The sequence below is a fragment of the Phaenicophaeus curvirostris genome, chromosome 1 (genome assembly GCF_032191515.1).
Source record: "Phaenicophaeus curvirostris isolate KB17595 chromosome 1, BPBGC_Pcur_1.0, whole genome shotgun sequence".
NCBI lineage: Eukaryota > Metazoa > Chordata > Aves > Cuculiformes > Cuculidae > Phaenicophaeus > Phaenicophaeus curvirostris.
Genome location: NC_091392.1, coordinates 124,495,579 through 124,517,567, shown reverse-complemented (window position 1 = coordinate 124,517,567; position 21,989 = coordinate 124,495,579). Strand labels below are relative to the sequence as shown.

At 39.9% G+C, this 21,989-nt stretch overlaps 1 protein-coding gene across 2 annotated transcripts in view; it reads left to right on the top strand.

Annotated features, from left to right (window-relative positions):
• Positions 1 to 3,677: 3,677 nt before the first annotated feature.
• The window catches only part of IL1RAPL1 (interleukin 1 receptor accessory protein like 1), a 704,387-nt gene continuing 686,075 nt past the window's right edge, over positions 3,678 to 21,989 (top strand). Inside the window, exon 1 of one of the 2 annotated variants that reach the window (XM_069873597.1) lies at positions 3,678 to 3,875. The gene's annotated coding sequence lies outside the window, so the exon portion shown is untranslated. Of the gene's footprint in view, positions 3,876 to 3,932; positions 4,030 to 21,989 lie in introns of those variants that run through there. The other variant, XM_069873613.1, reaches the window with a different exon arrangement.

Sequence of the window (21,989 nt, the reverse complement as noted above, 5' to 3'; positions counted from 1 at the left end):
TCTATTTGGTGTTTTAACTTGTGGATGAAAGTATATTTCAGAAATTTTGATGTCACTGTTTTTTTTTCATCTAGAAAACACTATGCTTGTTTTCCATACTGTTAGACTTACATAAACTCATAGTTCTATTACGCATGCACACTAAGTAAGAGAATACGCAAGTGCTGGTATTAGCCTCTTCCACTGTGCTTGTTAAAAATTGAGAAATAAATACACAAATGGAAACATTATTGAATACCTGAAGTCCACACCATGAAGCCAAGGGATAGTATTAGCTCTTGGGTAGTATCCTTTTGAGCATATTGAATATACTAACCAAAAACATTCTGCATTATGTTAGCATCCTTCAGAGCCATATATTCTGTCAGTTCTTTCATTTTAAATATGTATTACTTCCAGAAATTTACTTTGACCGCACTGTTTCACTTTCCATAATAAACATTAAATGGGATAATCCTTTTAAAGTCACTTACTGAAGTACAGATGAGGATGTGGTTTTTGCTGCTTCCTTACTTCAAGGGACAAAGTGCCTCAAGATCATACACTGTGCAGGTACAAGGCACACTACTCATTCATACTAACTCATTCAGTACACGCTGAATGCCATGACATGAAAATGGTGTTTAGAAAACAGATATGGTTTGGCTTCTACCTTCAGTGTATACCTTTAAAACACTGAAGTCATGACGAGTACAAAGGAGATTCCTTTCTATATTATACATGTCATAGTCATGGGAGGACAAAGTCAGAGATTCTGCATGTGGCTGCAGAAAATAACATCTAAAATCTCTTTAACTTGCATCCATACAACCACATTGCAATTCACAGCAATTCAGTAACTGAGAAATGAAGTGAATCCAGTTTCCTTAACCCAGGAATGACTTTAAGCCAAGAATGCAGGTGGTTTGTATTCTGTATGTGTGAATGGCCTACAGTCTTTCTGTGTTATTAGTCTGTTTTCAGCCATTTTAGCAATTACATTGTATTTTGTTCACATCTTTTGTCTTTCACAATTCTTTGTTTTCCCTTTCTCCTGCAAGATCCTTAATCAGCCTCTCTGGGAACTTACATAGCTCCCATGACCACCATATATGAACAACTCACAAACATTAATGCCTGTTTATCTTCACTGCACCCTTGTGAATAAGAACAGTGTTAGCTCACATTGTACAGAGAAAGAACAAAAGCACAGAGAGATGCAATTGCTTGCCTATCAATGGAAGAGAAACCTGTAAAACACCTAAAACATCAGGAACTGAAGTCAAATGCACCAGGTGCCTGGACGATGTTTTAACCCCAAGTCCCTCATTCCTACTCTCTGACCCTTGCAGAGCATAAGCGTCCTCGAGCAGTTGTTGTGCACAAACAAGACTCTTGATATCACATAGCAGAGGTGCCTGTGCTGGCAGTCTGGCATCACACCTCCACGTTAAGAAAGCAGCTCTCCCAAAGGATAACACTGAGAATCAAAGCTGGGAGCCCCTCCCTTTTTCCCTCTCTCTCAACCAGCTAGGATGCCTGGGCTTTTAAATCAAGCATCCAAACCAGCTCTCACAAATAGGAAGCATGAATCATTTAGCCAACTTAACTGCCCTGTGGTAACCCACAAAGAGAATCCCGTCAATTTTTTCATGTCTCTTTTACTGACCCATGCGTATATGGATCACTCATCACAGTAGTATCAGAATGCCTGGTCTAACTAGTCACATTAATTTCTGTGGTTTAAAATTCAACTTAAACTATTGGTTGTTGCGTTAATTTCTAGTTTCTTCTGTTTGTTATTTTTTTTTTTATCAAACATGAAGAATGCCATTCTGTTATCATAAGGAGAGGTGGGGTAGGGTGTGAGCGAGCTCCATGAATTCTGCAACAGCTCCCACCTCTCCTGCAACCCACTGGCTCTGCACAACACATTAGCTGCCTATTGATAATCCTTTATGATGTTCCATAATAAAATCACACTTTCCCACGTGCTGCTTTTTTCTTTTCTTTCCTTCTCTTCTTGTAATGTGTTGGGGGTTTAGCAACTGTAGCAGTTTAGATTCTTCTCCATGGCCCTTCAAGGAAGTCAGCATTGATTTAGTGGTAATTGAGCATTGCCTAGTGTCTTTGTCCCTGTTTTGGAAAGCATCATTCACACAGACATAAACAGATAGGTAACTGTATGCGTTTCTCTCACATTGCTCAGATATATCCATCTCCACCACCCTCCCACTCCACTCAATGGGTTGTAATAGTGTGAAATGCCTCTGACCCAACCGTCTACAGGCAACTCTAGGTAGGTGCGTGTCTACAGCATGAGTACGATGGAAGAGGGGCTGTCTACTCCCCTGTGCTTTGTGCAGGAATGCGATGAAATTTATTGGGGGGGAGCATCAGAATTTTACAGAGTTACATTTTAGAGAACATTTGTTTAGTGTTACAAACATCTGCAAATGACTATTTATTTCATGAAGTAATTAACATTCCTAATTACATGCACCTTGCAGCTGCTGTTAATCTTAATTGGCAATAACACAGTTACATTCTGATACATATCTTCAGAAGAGTTACAGAAGAGAAGGAGGGGGAAAAAAAATAAAAAGAAAGAAAAAAAATCCGAAGGGAAGGAAATAAAACTGTTCCCACACAGTTCAGAGAGTTCGCACAAAGAAGATCCCATGGCAACAGCGAGGCCCACAGTTTGCCTTATAAAAATCCAAGAATAGATAATGTATCATCTCTCCTAAAACAACACTTCGCTTCGGAAACCGGAGGGGAAGGGTGGGTGGTTTTTTTTTTGGGGGGGGGGGAATAAACCACAGCAGGAAAAGAGAAGCAACCCGTCCTCCGCGCATCTTGCGCGCCCGGCGTTCAGCCTCCTGCCCCAGCCCCAGCCCCATCCCGGGGCGGAGGGAGGGAAGCCCCGCTCCCCGGGAGTTTCTCCAAGCTCCTTTCCCCTCCTCGCTCCCCCCTCTCCCCGCAAAGCTCCCTCCAGGCTCGGGCGCCCATGGGGGGGCAGCAGCGCCGCTTCCCAGCGGCTGCCGGCCCGGCGGAGGGCGCGCTCAGCCCAGCTCCGAGAACACAGGAATCATTTAAGCGCTGCAGTTTCTCTCGCTTCTTCTCCCTCTCTCTCTCTCTTCCTCTGCTCCTTAGGATATTTTGGGTGGATTGTGGTTATCAATCAAGACCTCCTCTTCTTTGCTGATCACTTGTCATTTTCACCGGGGATTAGTATTGTTCGGGGCAAGCGGACAGCCGATTTTTTTTCCTTTCTTCTTTTCCCTTTGGATAATTATTATTTTTTTTTTAATTCCCCTCAGTCCCTCTCCCCTTTTTATTTTTTAAATTATTTTTTTTTATTTTTTGGGGGGGGCCGGGCGGCGAGGGCGCTAGGACACGGAAAGCACCCTCCCTCCCCCCCAAGCCCCGTTCCCCATCCGCAGCGCTTTCCCCAACGCCGCCCAGCGCCAGGAAAACCCGCTGGACCGCCGCTCGCTGGATACTCGTGCGCGGCCCTCGGCAGCGGCGCCGCGCTGGGGACCGAGCCCAGGCCGCCCCCCCGACCCAGTGTCCCGCGTGTCCCCCCCGCCGCACCTGGATGGTACCTCCCGCCGGCGACGCGGGCACTTTCTGAACTAGGAAGGAAGGGGCGACTCGCGGGGGGGAGAGGGGGGTTGGGGGGGGGGAACCACATACGACGCCGAAGTCTGTATGGAATTACCTGCGCCCGCGGCGGAGCTGGCACCGGTGGATGGATGGGCGCCGCGGCACTCGCGGCCAGCTCAGCCCCAGGAGTAAACGCGGGGCTTCTCCGGCCGAGTGCGCAGTGTGGTGACCGGCACTCGCCTCACTGACTGATCGCACCGGAGGGATATTCCGGGAGACTCCAGTGGGTAAGGTCATTTTATCCAGGCGAAAGCCCGGCTATTGCTAAACTTGGTGGCGTGGGATTGGAATGGGCACTTTCGGGATTGCTGCATTACCCTGGGGCGAGGGGCTCTGAGCCCTTATTGGCAGTTGAGTCGAATAACTGCAGTAGGTCTTCTGGTGAGTGTTTTTTGCCATAAATAAATAAAATAAGGAATCATCTCCTCTTCTTCTCTCTATTCTTGCACTCTCTGGACTGGGGAGAGTACTGTACAAGCGAGGAGTCTTTAATTTTCCCCTCTTTCTCCCCCCTCAGTTGTAATATTTTTAACTGAGAAATGTACGTGGTAGTAAAGAAGCTCTCCGTGATGGAATCAGTTTCATATGAGATTGGATCCCATCCACTGCTTAAAACAAATGCTTCCAACTCAGTGCAGCATTCTGCTGCATTTCATAGCTGCAATGGAGGTAGAGATATCCTGGCTTTCAAGTTGTTAAACTTTAAGGTGGCGATCCTTATTAAGCATGGTACAGTGCTCTGATGCTCAGGGGGTTATATGCCACTGGTAATTTGGGATTACAACTGTTCCTGTAAATCCTGCAAGGAAATTATAAACTGCAGTACAGTAAGGGAAAAAAAAAAATCTCACCCTGATACTAGAGAAATACCATAAATGCCACTAGCCTGAAAATCTCTCATCTGCCTGCTCTTACAAAATATTTTTTCACCCGATAACTTACCTACTGAAACCTCAGACCACGTGTATAGGAGTTGAAGATTTGCAAACAGAGATGCTATCTTCGGTATTTCATACATATAGGCAGCTGGCTGAGGGACTGTGTGTGAATTAATTCCTCTGTTAGTCGTGGTGTGAAGCGAGACGGGGAGAAAAAAGGGAGAAAAGATTGTCGTCTCAAGAACAGAAGCGAGCAAGGGAAGCACTTCAGCCTTTAAAGATTTAAAGGGATCCAAGCAATGCACATTGATAATATTTCTTTCCAAAATCAATTCTGATAGAAGGAATGGGGGAAGATTGAAGGAATTGATAGTGGTGATGACGTTGTACAGTGCAGTGCAGTGCAATGCTAAAGTTATATAGTGTGTGCAAAAATGTATACCCTGATGTACTGCTGGTGGGTTCATGCATAATGGATGGAAGAAGATATGCAGATCTGTCTGTAGGAAGATGGATGTATTTGTGCAAAGACAGCGATTATGTAACTTGATTACATCAGTGCATCAGTCGCCGATAGTGGAATAATATGCTCATATAGTGTATTGATCACTTAGGTGAACTTTGTTGCGCTCCCAGCAACGGGGGATGTAGACCAGGGCAGAGGAGGAGAGATCCTTGCTCAGCTCAAGGGGTTTGCCTCTTGCAGGCTGCCTTTTGCATCAGTGCTGGTGGTGGAGTTTCCCTGGGACAGGGAGTTCACGTAGAAGGAGGCTGCCTAGCTGTTAATTCAGCCACACCCGCCGAGAGGGCTCCAGAAAAGCCCCTGCAAGGCTGCACAATGGTCCCATTGAGCAGATCCGGCTGTGTGCTCCTCGGCAAGGTCACACAGCAACCTGGGACTTCAGTGCATGGCAACAGCTGAGCGGAGGAGGAACAAAACCGAAATTAAAATTGATCTTCCTCCCCCTCTTGCCGTCGTCTACCTCCAGACACATCGTTCTGCTGCCCCCTCTTCCAGTGCTCAAGGCAGAGCTGGTGCTGTTTCGCCCTCAGTATGAGTGGTGCTTAGCACAGACAGCGTTGCTTCTCTGGGTGTGTGCAGTGACTGCCTTGCAGCTTTAGCAGGATGCTGCTTCAGTCTTTTAGAGTACAGCATGACTGGCTTCAGCAAAAAAGTATTGTCAGATGTGACAGCCTAATCTACCTGTTACATTTACAGGGAACCTAAAAAGTGGTTCATTAACGCGTTTCAGGCATCTCTGGAGTAGGTGAAGAGCAGAGGTGTGACAGGAGTCACATCGGTTTCACTCGGATGGGCTTTTGTACCAAATTGTCCACACAGATAGTAGTATCAGGACATCTTTTACTTTAATATCCATTTTAGAATCATAAATCACTATTTCTATCTGTTCAAGGTGGGGAAGGTTGTTAAAGAATACTCCTTGAGGACAGATAAGCTTGCAAAGGCACTGCTAAGGCCCCACACCTCTAATGGATGCATTTTCTGAAAAATGTAAGCCTGATGAAATCTTAACTCGGCTGAAATGAGTGATCTTATCATCACTGGCCTGTGCCCTTCCCCACTTCACTCTGAATTCATTCTAGCAAAATTCCACTAAAACACTCTCAGTTAAGGAGAGGTGAGGGCAGAGTGGGGTTTACACATCTTGATAAACATGATCTTCACATAGCTACTAGATTTAATGCACTGTCAAACTCAGAGTAATTTTACTATGGAACCAGTCTGAAAAATCATTTTTTCCCCTGCTTCCCTGAAAACATAAGTATTTTAAAGTTGGTTCACTATTACTTCATGACTATTTTCATATTTCTGGAGAATAAGTCTGGGCAAGCACTTTTAAATCCTGCTAATGTAGATTTAGAGTTTGACATTCATATGCTGAGTAAAATGGAAAAAAAAAGGATATGACTGTTTAGATCCTTCAGGGGTCAGAATAGCACTGTGGCAACTCCTATGCAACTCCTGTGCATTGCTACAGCTCTTACAATTTTCTGAAATGTCCATGGCAGACTCTGTTCTGCCACACATGATTGCAGGCATGTTCTTTCCATTTAATTCCTTACAGGACTTCTTGTGACCCACAGACTATATAGCTGTATCACCCATCTTAAAGGAAAGCACAATTGTCTACAGAAAGTGTTATAAAACTGGTGCATTGGCAGGTGGGGATATATCACACGGTACGTGTAAACTGGCATGCAGCACACAAGGATCTGCAAAATCATGGTAATAGGGAGCGCTAAGCAACCAAGTTTTATTTATAGGTTAATTTCATTGTTGTAGTTAGCTGTACCCACTTGTTAAAAGTCGAGGGTTTCAGCTCCAATGCAATATCTGTTCAGTTTGCACCAAATATAGCTTATTTGAGAGGAAACTTTCCTTACTGAAGTAAAACTGTAAATCACTCGGACAAATGAAGAGAGAATGTGAAGGGAAGTATTTACATAAAACATTCCCAGGCTCCAAATCTCAGACCACTGAAAAGCAGTGAGAGTTTTGCCACCCACTCCTCGCTAGCACTGGGAAGCTGGCTTTTAAAGAAAACAGCAGTGCATGAAGAATAATCTCAGTGCCTCTCTCAGAAAGAACAGGCTTCTGACTGTTGTTATCACTGAAGACAGTAGACTTGTTTTACTGCTGATAGGAAAATTTGAAACATATGGGGCAGATCTTAATGAAGCTTTTCTGCTGTTCAGTGATAGTCTTGTAACGCATTCAGAGTACTTTCTGTGGCTATTGTGTCAAACCCATGTATTTGGAAACAAAGCGAAAAATGGATAACTGACTGAGGTTCAGTGTATTTGCACGTATGGATAAGTGTTTAGATATACTTCTTTGTTTCATAATATCTGTGATCTTTAGTGGCTGGGAATATATAGTGCATGCTGCATCATAATATATGGCAATTGAAACATCCAAGCTCTGATTAATATGATTAAAAACTAGCATCTTATCTAGTGGTGCTCAAGTTGTAAAGTTTAATTATAGCAGTACCATTTGCACAGCTATAGATAAGGTTGTGTCAGCATTTCTATTATAAAACTGTATCTTCTTGCCATCCCTTTTGTCAGGGGTTCATGAAATAAGAATAATTTACAGTAGAAACCATAACAGTTTTTGGATTACCATCATGGCCTGACAGGTCAGTAATCCATGTGTTTCTTTAGGTCTTTACATGCACGTCTACAGCATCATCAAAGCAGCCATTATGCTTTGTCAGTTCAAGTGCATGCTTGGTTTATTTTGAAATGTAATTAAATATGAGATGATGAACCGCAGTGACTCAGGGGGGATCATTTAACCTATCATTTTGCATGCATTTTCATAATGTTTTAATATTCTTAAAAAACCCCAGATCAAATGCAGCAACAAATTTTACTTGTGATAGCTTAAGATTAATGCACATTTGGGAGAGAGCTTTTTTGGAGGGGGGCAGGGGAAGAATGAACATGAAAGCTAGTGGGGTTTTAATGTTAATTTTCATGCTTTGCATGTTCCACTAAGGTAGTAACATAGGAAACCCCATCTATTGCAAAGGGGGAAAATTCTGTGTTATTTGCCAAAGCTATTTAAGACCAGAGCAAGGAATCAGGTAGTGCTGATTCTGTTTTAACTTCAGTACTCTGTTTTTCCAAGTTTACTGTACTTGTGTATTATAGGAATTCCTATGTCACTTCATGGTGTTATATAGCACACTGTTTATGCCTCAATAACTAGATCTGAACAAATGAACCAAGGACTTCACTCTTAATGCTCTCTGTGCTTCGAAATTTGATTAGAATTAAAAATCTCATGTTTATAAGAAGAGCACACAGAGATACAGTAGACCTTCAATGGTCATAGCATCAACTACAGATATTGTTCACAAATGTTTGTTGATTGAGGATGAAGCAGAAAGGGAGAGAATGAAAACAAATAGATTTTTGCCAATATAGTAGATAATGTTTCCATTCTGTTTTTAATTTCAGGCATAATTTAGGGAATGCTCAGTTTCTGAGATGCAGGGGTATGTAATTTCTGAAAAGAAACTCAGAAACCTAATTCGTGTATTGAGAAGACTGATACAATCTATACAAATCTATATAAACAGCAGGCAGGCAAGGGGTAGTACTACTTAGTGATTGAATGGCAAGTGGTGTCAGAAAGTTTTCTGTTCTCTTGTCCTTCATGGCTGTCTTTAGTGAATAGTGCATTGTAAAGAGGAAGAAGATGGAGATTAGTAGAATGAGTTACAAAGGCGAGCAGAAAAACATACAAAATACAGACATTGGTAATGATAGCTCCTGTCTCTGTAGTGATCAGGTATGTTTCTATATTCATTTTGTCTGTTCTTCACTAGTGAGACCATAGTTCCCAACACACAGTGCTCTGATTTTTCTGGGAATTATTAAACTCTTTGGTGAGGGCCATCGCCTTATCATTTACAAGCATGTATCTAGTTGCACAATGAGACTATGATCTCTCAGCTGATGTAACTTAAAGTGTTCTCAATAAAATAATAAATTAGTGGCAGGAACATAAGTGAAAGAATGTTTCCTGGGGCTGTTTTAGAAAGGACAGGTATTGAATGCAAATAAAATTTGCCTCTGACAAAGCAGAAGCCATTGGAATTTCCAACGAAAATCTTCCAACTCTTACAAGACTGCCTCTTTCAAAGCTAGCGCAACTCCCACGTAAAACCTCGATATCTCAGTTTCACCTATTAAGCTCCGCTTAATAATGTGTGCTCAGACTGTCAGTAGCAATTTCAGTAAACTCAATCCCAGCCAAAAGTTTAGACTGTTTGAATAAAAAGTAAGTCATGGTAACATGCATCATTGTAATGCATAGGCTTGTGCTAATAGGGTCAGGGACCCAACTGGGTTCCCACACCAGTCACCTCAGACTGAGAACTGCTATGCCTAGGTGGCATAAGGAACCTGCATGTATATTTGTCCCTGTCTATATCCATTTGGCAGTGCATCTCTACTGGATTTGACTGAGATCAGTGATCATATGCCTCAAGGATAATTCCTACACCAAGAAGATCTGTTGGTATGATGGAAACCTTGGGATGGAGCCACTATGTCTGCAGAGGGATATGTTTGGCCAAGATGCTTTGTGTGGCACTGATCCCTGGCAACAGTTTTAGCCCTGTGTCTGTCAGGTTGCCGTTCAGTGCACAGAATTTCAGGATGGCAGAAGAGCACAGCTGCTACTGTATAGCACCTTGGCATTCCTGTATCCTCAACTTTTATTCAGTGCTTTCTGGCTGTCTCCTCCCAGACTAAAACTTTTTTTTTCCCAGTGAAATCTTACCTTGGCTCATTTTAGAACAATGTAACTGGAAATGCATGACATTTCCTTTTCATCAAGTTGTGTGCATGATGGAGATAGATGTGTATATCTGTGTATTGATCTACCCATAAGATCTATAGAGTTTATTTGATTCAACATCTCCTCCTACAAAACGGAAAAGGCCTGTGAACTTTCTAATAGACATTTATTTAGGCTTCCATAACTGAAGTTGATGTTAAATCAGGTGCACTGATTGGCACTGTCTGTACACGTATATATATTTAGTTATGTACATGAACACATGTACAAATACAAATCATAGAATCACCAGGTTGGACAAGACCTCTTGGATCATCGAGTCCAACCATTCCTATCTGTCACTAAACCCTGTCCCTGAATACCTTGTCTATCCATCTGCCTACTTATGTGTAGGTATACATATGCGTTTACATACATATGCATTTGCTTACATACATACACAGAAGAAGACTGAGAGCAAGACAGAAAGATAAAGTACTCTAGTTATTTCTTAAATGTAAGAAATAACACTGTTCAAACATACGATGAGATGGTAGGTGGTTTTGAGGGTGGATGGAGCATTAGTATATTTTTTAGTGATTTATAAATGCAACTTATTTGAAGACAATACAAATTAATTTTAGAATGTCAAACCAGAAACATACTTTTAAAGGACTATCAAAGATCACCAGTCAGGGCTGGGTGGTATTGTCTGTAATTTAGAAGTACACATAGTGTTAGGTCCCTTTAAAACGTCAAACACTGTCTCACAGATGGTAACACATTGAAAGAATCAGTGTGAATATTTCCTGTATACCCCTCCAACAGAACAACAGATACTATTGAAAATCTCTTGTCCACTGTTATGGAAAAGCTCAGTCAGAGTGTTTGCTCAGTTCATAGCAGAAGACAGATATAGATATAAATATAGAAAATAAAAGGATTGCAAAACTTTGTTAGGTATTTCTTCTGCAACACTTGCTGTACCAACTGGTGACTTTCATATTCAGTATGTATAGAGTATCTGCCTTTGGTCACTTCTTATTGAGAAAGCAAATAAGGAAGGAAGAAAGGACCAAAGATTGGCAACAAAAAGAAAAGACTTCCACATAAAAAGGTTCCCATCTAAAGAAAGAGATGAAGGGTTTGTATTATGCAGAAAAAAGAGGAAACTTTTATATTGGACAACCGGGGACGCTGTGAAGAATGCTAAACACTATTGGAAGATACTTTAGGTTCTCATATATATCGTTTTCCTGGTGACCAATAAAATTAAATAGTGACAAATCTAAAATGAGTAAAGGAAAGCACTCCTTTACATAGTTTATTCAAAGCCTGTCTCTTAATGGCAAAGATATGCAGAAGAAAAAGGTCTAGAAGAACAGACTAGCTTGAGTAAGTCCATAAATAAAAACTAAATTCTAAAATTTCACATTGTAATAGGTAGCTAGATGAGAAGTTTATCAGCCTGAGTAACAAACAGTTAGATTGGAAGGCTATCACCTTCTCTATCCCAAGGGCAACCTGCTAACTTCAGGTTATTGTATAATCAATGGATATGTGCATCTGTGATCTTTAAAATGTTCAAAGGTGCTCCATCCGAAGGATTTACTACTAGCCTCTCTTCGTTGTCTACTGTGTGACTAAATGGACTGTGAGTTCCTGTGACCATAGTTCTTCACTACCCGTTCAGTTTACAAATCCAGCAATTGTGATATTGGTTAATATTGAAATTTTTTTTAGTGCTGACTAGGCAACCTAATTTGGCTCTTCACGTCTTCTTTACTAAAGTCCTGATCCAAAACCCACTGAAGGAAATGGAGAGGCGTCCACTGCACTGAGTAGGCATCCAGTCTCAGTAGTCTCCAGTTTTATCACCTAATTTCCCCATTTTTGTTAGTTTCTGTGAAAGAAACTCGTGCTGCTTCTTGTCTTTGAGAGGATAATATTGATTAGAAAAAGAAAATCTTGTAAACTTTAATATAATTCAGTAAACCTTCACTATGTTATTGACGTTGTCAGTCACTCTCATCTATTTCCACCATTAATAGATATACAACCCTCATATTTTCTTTCTTATATAATGGAATGTCTATGTTGTTAAAAGGTTGTTAGGTCATCTCTGCTCTCTAGTACTTCCAGTTGCTATGATGGGAAACTCATAAAACCCTTCAAAAATAATCACTAGAAGTATATGCAGTATTGATGTACATCCTGAGGTAGTTCTTTCTAAAAATTCATCAGGTTAATCAAATTATGGATATATTTTACTCCTTAGTGAGTTTGATATATCTCCTTCCTATTGCCTCTTTAGTGCTTTATAATGTATATTCTACTGAAAGACAACCACATGGCTCAATGGACAGACACTGTAAATCTATTTATGGCTGTTCAGTTACAGGGGACCTTCCTTAATTAGTGTTTTCTCTGGATTATGTCAGTTTGTAGTAGCACTTAATGCTTAAGATTTCTGTATTAGCTAATATAATGTCTCTCTTTTATTTCTTCGGCATCCTAAAATTAGTTTCACAGGTTTGGAACAAAGATAGACTCTAATTAGGATGGGTAGTAGAGGAAGATGGGTTTTCACAAAGGCTCACAAAACTTCAGGCCTTTGCTGTTGTTTCTGAAGGAGGATGTGATTCCAAGGGCAACTGAGAGCCAAATGCTAACTTTAGGGTCTCTGGTATCACTATAAACTTTTCCTCTTTCTGAATGTTCCTGATAGGAACAAAGAAACAAATACTTATCAATGAATTTTGAATTCTTCACTGTAAGACAAATAAAAATAAAATTATATATTAGTGACATTTAATTGTAGTTACTGCTTTATCATAGTACTTCCCCAGGACTGCTGATGTTTACGAAAATTAATTGGAAGGTATTGCACGCCCAAGGCCTGAAATAATTCCCTTTCACTAGTTCCAAAAAGTTCTTCTCTGTAAAACATTACTGAATTTATTCATGCAGCAGTTTCCTGTCTCTAGACGATGGAAGAGAAGAACATTGTCTGCCTTCTTGTCTTTTTAAGTGTTTCTTCTATTTACAATATAAACTCTTTGTTAAGATTTCTATTTTATTATATATGGAGTAGGGTTAAAGGAAGAGTTAGTGTTGATTCCATCTCCCTGCCTCAGTGGAAATTCAGTTTTCTGCCAGCCATTGAAAATCATGGACAGTGTTTGCTGTCCTCCAGAAAAGAAAGGTTTGGTAGAGGGTGGAGGTTTAGTTGTTTTTGTTTATTTTATTTATTTAGCACTTAGGTTGTGGGAGGATTGAATCAAAAGATGAATTGTTACACGTAAAATTTTAATGAAAACTTTTTTTCTGTAGAAAATGAATCAAGGAAGATACTTTCAAATTCTTTAAGCAGAACAGAACTCTCAGCTAAGGTCTTTAGATGCTAAATAATACAAATATGAAAATAATACTGTGAGTCATACTACTGGGGGTGGCTGGGTCAGCTGCTTTTTTCTTGAATACTAATCAGTCTTTTTAATTTGTGGTTACCTCACTATTTTTCTTCTGCTTTTTCCGTGTTGTCTGAATTAATTGTATATTAAATATGAATGGGAGTGAATCAAAGGTAGCTTGTGTTTTTCCTGTTTGCCACCTACTTAACAGAACAAAAGTATTAATAGGAATAGTTTTTTTCTGTTTTAGATGATGAACTTCGACCCCATGTTTGCTTCTAGTCATCAAATCTTAATTCAGTGGCCGGGGAGTGGCTGAAAAGATTGCTGCTGGTCTCAGTGTTCAGTATATTAGATTTGGGAAAATCTTAGCAGCAAGTTTCTCTCATTTCATGCAGTGCGTTTGCCTGTCAGTGCAGGACATAGTTTAGTATATTAGATTTGGGGAAATCTTAGCAGCAAGTTTCTCTCATTTCATGCAGTGCATTTGCCTGTCAATGCAGGACCATCACTAGCTGCGCGCTCATGGGTTCTGCCTTTGTGAAGAACAGCTTTTCCAGAGGGAAAGCTAAGTAAGGCAGTCCCCATTTTGCTGTGAGATTATCCTAGAGGCAAGGGGATCTCAGATTTCATGCAGGAAACCTCTGCTCTTTGTTTTAAGTCTCGTTACTAGACATGACAAATAGTGCTCAGTGTCATCCTTTGGGCTAATTCCAATTGATGGCTTTTGCCTGCAGTCAGACCAGAGAGCTCAGCGGTGATGCCGGCAGCATTTCCTCTGTCACGGCCAGCCACAGGAATATGTCCGGCCAGTGGGCTCTATGCCCAGCACGACCTGTTGACTGGACTTATGTTCTCTTCTAGCTTTTTTAATACAAGACATTTTTGTTTGCTCTGAAGATACTCGTGTTTGCTGATGGGGAACAATATTAAGTGAAGCAAAGGTAAACCGATTTCACACAGAAACTCCTGTCAGAGGTCTGCGTTGCATCAAGAATAAGCTTAGAGTCATTCCAGTGAAGCTATTTCATTCGATTTGCCAGATTGAGTCCAATATGAACCTTCAGCATAGATATTATTGCATTAATTTTAATGAATAAAAATCACAGACACATTACTTATTTAATTAACATAGCAAACCTCATTGTCAGCAAGCAAAGAAGTTATATTGTACAGCCGCTCTAATGCAATCACAAGAGTATACTTTATGGCTATGAGAATATAATTTTCTTGTTAAAAGCCTTTGATGTTTCTGTAAATATGTGAAACCACAGGAAATGTGTAAATAAGGCTTGCCAGTCATCTCAAATGCCTTGTATGAAAATGTATCTTTTAGCTTTAAACTGTGTTTATTTTGACATCTTTCAAATAATGCTGATACATATATTCAAATATATAAATATAAGAAGAGGTATACATGTGTATCCATGTCTTTTATTACAGAGTTGTAGGTGTTAGTATTGAAAAATACAACCATAATGACAATTTTCATATGTTACCTTTGCCATTACTTTTATCTTTGAAGTTACACATTAAGAGTTGTTTAACTGCAACTTCTCTTGCACTTCCCTGCCTGGTCCATTGCACTGGTAGACACAAATGCTCTTTTAATTCATACTCAGGAACAAGAACATTGAATTGGACCAGTTGCAATACTTGACCAAGAGTCACTGCACAAAGTCTCGCCTGCACGTCTAGTTTCAACCTACATGTGTTCTGTCTGAACTCCTCATGCATTACCACATGAGCTGGTTCAAAGTTTCTGAAAGTCAAGAAGTCAAGAGGCCAGCAGTCAGTGGAATGACAGTATCTTGATGTGCAAGACAGGCTGCTGGCTCTGTGTTAGTCCTGAATTCATAACTCAGGTATCTGTGTTTTGTAAAATAGGGGAAGCTGTGGGCAGTATAGCTGAGAGATTGGCGGGAGCTGCTTGCTGTGTAGATGGGTTTAGATTGCAGTAGGAGTCAAGATTTTAACACACATTTTGGTGTGCTTAATCCCACACTGCCAAAGACTGTGAAAGCTGTTGCTTGAAAGCAGTATCTGTAGTTAGTCTGTAGTTTATCTAATAATGAAACTTTAACACGCAAATGGAGATGTAAATAGAATGTATCGGGCATTGTAGTGCTACCCAAAACACGTAAATAAGTACATTTACTGTTTGTTTATCAGGAACTGTGGTTCTACAGTCCTTGCTTTTGTTATTATTTTTGGTGCTGTGATTTTAACAACACAGACCGCTCTCAAATAAGCTTTTAACCTTAGGTTGTATTGTTATGAATGAGGATTACTGAATTTTCAACTAGGGGCAGTTTCCTACAGTATTATGTTGTATATTTTTCCTACCAGAATTGGCATAATCTTTTTAGCTTAAAAAGGATTTTTTTCTTTTCTTTTTATAGAAAATTTATAGTCTTAAAGGTTAATGCAGTGTGAGGAAAAGTAGTAGATGAAAACTATGTTCAAATAACACCATCTTCTTACACATGCAAAATTTTGATTTTAAGGATTATCTATTAAGACAGAAGAAACCTCCCCATAAAAAAAAATCCCTGAGGACAAGGGAAAGGGGCATGCCACAAGAGACAAGTTATTGCAAGTAGATTTGAAATTAAATTTAGATACACATTTCTTTAAATCCATAACTTGTTTTATATTGAAAATTGTCTTTCTGCTTATCTTAGAGGGCAGACAGTCCCTCTTACTATTTAAAGCCTTTTTTTTTAAATAGCTTCAGTATGAGGGGCCCAATTTTTACTCAGTCCTTATCAAAGAATAAAATTAAGCAAAACATACTGTCTAGCTACACTTACTTTCCTTCAGATGTTCAGAAGTAGTTAAAATGCAGAAGGGAGCACAATCACTTATTTCAGTATCAAAATAGTACATACTTTTAGAAGGTCTCATAAAATTTAGTTTATGGAACCCAAAAGCTTTACAACACAGAGTTTTTTCATATTTGACAGTGGGATCACTGATTTCTGCAGGAGTTCTTGCTGATGTCTGGAAATCTAGCCGACTTTTGCTGTTACATGATGTGCATAATGCATAGCTTTTAAGATGACCACCATCTATGATACATGGATGAAACAAGAACTATTTTATCAGTTTCCATGAGCAAATGGGGACTTGACTTTCTCTGGCTGTTGACACCTCTTTTTAAGTGAACACTAAATTCTATTTGAAGAGAAATCTGTGGGGAGCAAATATCTGTAAGTGTTGCTATATTTTATATAATATATACAAATGTATTATCTTCAGCAATGTGGAATTTAAGTCTACCAGTTGAGACATTCTGGCTGTCATCAGTAACTTAGAGTGCTTGTGACTCTCTTCTGCACATGTTGCTTACATTGTACAAGAATACCGTATTTATGTAGTCTGTTGTTCCTGAGATTCCCTAACCTGCACAGACTATTAGCTGTATACCTGCTTGTTACTGTAAAATAATGGGAGCTCTGCATTTAAGTCTTCTGGCTGTCTTTGACAAAATTCAGCCTCTTTCAATAAGCAAACTGTGCACTGTGCAGTAGCAGTGCCTGGCTGATGGTGAACGCATCGGGTGCCCCAGATCAGCACGAGCTTAGCAGGCAATGAGCATGGATGCTTGGAAAGCTGCAGACAGTGGTCAGCCACGTACTGCCTACCCATTTTGTTCAGCCCTGTAGTTAACACATCTTCTGTGTAACAGTGGACAGGAATGGGGAAGGCCACTTTACAATGGATATTAAACAAATGCTGTTAATCATTAAGAAACTGTGAAGTCTTAGGTGTGGGTCAGTTCCCATGAGCAGAATGGGGTGATAGCACTTCTCGCCTCACTAGCTTAGTAATGGAATAGATACATTAGAGACTGTGATCTTAAGATATGGTGTTTGGCAGTGTGAGGACGGCACAAAAGACAGGCTTCTGTCAGAGAATATGGATGGGTTTCCTTCAGTAAAGTATTGATGCATTCTGTATTCCTCCTCTGAAAATGCGAGCTAAGATGGGCTCTGCAGTTGTTTCTGGAGATTTTGTTATGCAGATGATAATTGAAGGCCAATGGCATCTTGGCTTGTATCAGAAACGGCGTGACCAGCAGGTCCAGGGAGGTTATTCTCCCTCCGTACTCGGCACTGGTGAGACCGCTACTTGAATACTGCGTTCAGTTCTGGGCCCCTCACCACAAGAAGGATGTTGAGGCTCTGGAGCGAGTCCAGAGAAGAGCAACAAAGCTGGTGAAAGGGCTGGAGAACAGGCCTTATGAGGAACGGCTGAGAGAGCTGGGGTTGTTTAGCCTGGAGAAGAGGAGGCTGAGGGGAGACCTCATTGCTCTCTACAACTACCTGAAAGGAGGTTGTAGAGAGGAGGGTGCTGGCCTCTTCTCTGAAGTGACAGGGGACAGGACAAGAGGGAATGGCCTCAAGCTCTGCCAGGGGAGATTTAGGCTGGACATTAGGAAAAAATTTTTCACAGAAAGGGTGACTGGGCACTGGAACAGGCTGCCCAGGGAGGTGGTTGATTCACCTTCCCTGGAGGTGTTTAAGGCACGGGTGGACAAGGTGCTAAGGGGCATGGTTTAGTGTTTGATAGGAATGGTTGGACTCGATGATCCAGTGGGTCTTTTCCAACCTGGTTATTCTATGATTCTATGATTCTATAATCTCTAATTGTTACATTGTAAAAATTCATGCACATGTGAAAGGGGAGAGTGAGATGGAGAGGCGTAATCTAAGTGAATATGAAAAGCTTACTTATAAAGAGGTATTTTTTTCCTGAAAATGAATTAGCTCAGTTTTAGCTTTAAAAGTTTGGAGCTCTCTCTGGCTATATCTATGTATATAAGATGCCTATATCTTCTTTTATTTATTGCCCTCCGAAAAGCCTGCAAACCTGACTCCTGTCACCAACAGACTGTTGAGCCCGGTCAGTGCAGAGCTGTGGACCTTTCCCCTGACTGTTTCTCTCCCATCAGAACAGCGTGTGCCTGTTGCCTTCTGAATCAGGACTGGGAGGGCACACTGGTCTCCACTGAAGGTCCCATTTAGGTTAACACTGTTTAACACAGCTGCCCTTAAGTAGTAAGCTACGAACCTTCACGGTGTTGTATGCTGCTTTCCTCAAACTGTCCTGCCAAAAAAAGGGCCAATGAAACAGAGGTTTGGTGAAACAATTCCATTGAAAACCAGAATTTCACACAGCCATACTTCACATTTGTAGGAGAACTGAAATGAACGCAGCACTCTAGCAGATCGTATTTATACAGCAGATTTCAATTAAGGGTGTTACAGCTTTTAAAGACCAAGCTGGACATTTTCAAAAGATTTTGTTTTTTTCCTTTCCTTTCCATACATAACTCCATAGAGGTAAATGTGCATCTGGCTATATTCATATTAAAAATTTACGATGATGTTGTGGAATAAATTCTTTTCACTTTTCATTGTCTGAGTTGGCAATAGTGTCTGCCATGGGAGAAGACAGGCTTTGTGGTTGTGGTTTGTATGGGAATAAGGATTTTAATGTTGATGGAAGAATTATTATTATTTGTTTATATTACAAGATTTCCCATAATCACCTAGTTTCCGCTTTCCTCTCTTGTGCACACTTGGAACCCATTCCATACAGCTTATAAGAGAGAGAAATTGGACAGGGGCAGCTAGGGAGCACAGGTAATAACAAAACCATATTGGCAACACTATTGACAGTAGCCATCAGCTACCACTTCCTTCACAATTTTTCATAGACATCACAGTAGAGAAGGGACTTGGAGGCAGAGGTTAGAGTTCACTGTGGTTTTAGTCTGCTTGAATGACTGAGGATAGCTATAAAAAGCCACCCCAGGCTTAATTTCGTACCGGCTAATTCTCAGAAAGGGTGAGGTCTTTCTGTAGGAAAAGCACAAAGATGCTGTGATGCTATGATGCCAGACCACATGTGGATGTCACCTAAGAAACAATCAACAGCTCAGTTTTTACTGGGCTATAAAACCAATAAATTTGCACAAAATCATGTTGATTCTGTAAGGTGATTCTACCTAGAGAAAAAGAAATTTCTGCACAAATTCCTGTGAGCCTTTCAGAACTCTGTGGCATAAATCTTTACTCCCATCAGTGAAATCCCAGCTCTTAAAGTTTTGAAAATAGAAAAATAAACTATCATTGAGGGGAGGTAAGCATAATTTTGTATTATACAGTATTCAGGGTATTTAAATAAAATATTTAGACTTTTAGTTTGAATTTGTACTTCCGACCTTTTATTAATAAGCAAGTCTTAATCTATTTGAATTTGAAAGATACTTAATTTTTAACACAGTCTTTGTATCGTTTTACTTTCTTAATAATCAGAAGGTCACATGGTATCAGATGGAACACCCTCTGACAACCTAAGTAGGGCGTATCATCATTAATACCTTTATCAGTCAGAAAGAATTAATTTAATTGTGAGTATTGCTCATAGATCATGATGTCTGTTTCTGAAAAATGCATTGACCTATAAATTGTCTTCTAGTAGCCATCCCCAGATATGGTAGGAGTGATGCCATGAAAAGCCAGACTCAATAATCGATGCCAATTTGATTATTAAGTAAGGTACTCTTTAATGCGACGTCAGGCATGCAGGGGATAGCTCCACCTAAAGTGTCTGCAGTGTCCACCTTGTGACAATCTAAATTGAGTATATCATCATTATTACCTTTATCAGTCAGAAAGAATTAATTGAATTGTGAGTATTGCTCATAGATCATGATGTCTGTTTCTGAAAAACGCATTGAACTATAAATAATCATCCAGTAGCCATTCCCAGACTAGGTAGGAGTTACTACAAGAAATCTGTAGAAAGGTGTCTTCTGAATGATGGGTGTTTGCAGTAAAGCTGAGAAGATGGAGCCTATTCTAAGGCCCTTTTTAAAGGCTTTTTGTTAGATTCTTTTTTAAAAAATACAGTTTTCTATTTCTAGTATGAATTACCTTAATTCACATATGAGATATATTTAATTTCTTTTTTTATGTCTAATTATTTCATATAAGACAGGAAATGGTTGAACATTTACTAGCCATCACATGAACTTATAGATACATGTTCCAAGTGCCACATTGTTTTTTACCCGAAATACAATAAAATTGTTCAGCAGATAAATGATTCCTGGAACAAGTTATCTTTGCATTTTTTTAAGATCTATTTTACAATGATTCATAAACTTTTATTGTGAACTTTTTGTAAAATGAATTATTTGCTCTTCATGATATACTCCAGTTCTGGTTATATGTACCCATCCTTTGAAACAGAAGACAGGGCCCTATTGTTACACGGTCCCTGCTGCCTCTTAAAACAGTTTCCTTTTGGATTTGTTCTCTATTGTGGTTTCTGCTTTCAAGGCCAAAATAATTGCTGGTCAGCTCTGATTTAGTATCTTTTAATTGGCACGAGTTTTCGTCTGACTGATGTGTGTTCACTAATGATACACAGAAAACAGACCTAAATTCTCTGATATTTATCACAATAAACAAGCTAAAATTTTGTGTTCTAGTTAGACTTTCTATTCCCCTTACTTCCTTTAGAAGCTGCCTTTGCACTTGTTGTGACCTAAGTTCATCTTTTGGAGAACACCTGCCAGAAGCCTTTGCATTATGCCCTAATAGGTCTCTCTGGTGTTGTATGCCGTAGCTCTCCCACATTCCTGTCTTAAAATACAGATGCTAAATTTGCAGCTATTCAATGACATGTCATTCTTATTTGTCATTTAGACGATTGTACTCATCCAATACTGTTTTTCTGACTTACAGTGTGTAGCGGTGTTCTGCTTTACTGGAAGTCTGTGGCTGGCCCAGCCAATCTGTAACACGTTACCACTCTAACTTAAGTTTGTATTTAACCCTAAGAAATCCATCTAGAATCTGAACAGTAGCCAAAAGTATGACACTCTTTGCTCTTGAAAGTGTTCTTAACAGTGGTCTATCTTGTGGCAGTTGGTGCTAATTGTTCATTATTTAAGCCTGCTTAAAAATCCATCCTGATAACAAGGATTGCCTGTTTCAGTGCTATTTTGTACTTTACAGTCTATCATAGTAGCTACTAAGATATAGATATGTAAGGTGAACAGATCAGTTTTACTCATTTTGTATGAGTGCATTCACCAAATCATCACAAATAGTGATATGTGCAAGGCAGAGAGACCTTGTAGAATATGTGGTATCTTACCATCACAAGACACTGTGTTTCTCATTGGTTCCTATAGTTATCAGATACTATTTAATCCCCTCCTCTCAGCTGTAAATGCATGCCAGCAAATGTGGCATTCCAATGCAAGTCACAAACACACCTAAGAAAAATTCTGATTTTTTTTTTTTTCGGGCTTACTGAAACTTCTCATACACTTAAGACAGGCAACAATCAGGTATCTCATTATTAAAAAGAAATGGAAGAATAATGCAGCTGGTGTAGGAAGAGTATTAGCTTCCAAATGAAGGAACTCCATAAAAGTCATGATAAAGCATAATATCAGCATGATTTTAAATATAAAAAACAGGTAGTCTCTAATTTTTGATAGAAGTAATGTAAATTAGCTTTTATAGACTATTTCTGTCAGTGTGCTTGGTAGCCTAAACACTTCATTTGTGGTTCCTCAGCCTCATGGCCGTACTACGTATCAATTTTTTATTATGTACAATTAAACTTTGCTGAGGATGTAAACTTATAGTAAAGCCAATGTGAGTTAAGATTATCAATGACAGTGACATCTGTCAGACCCAAGAA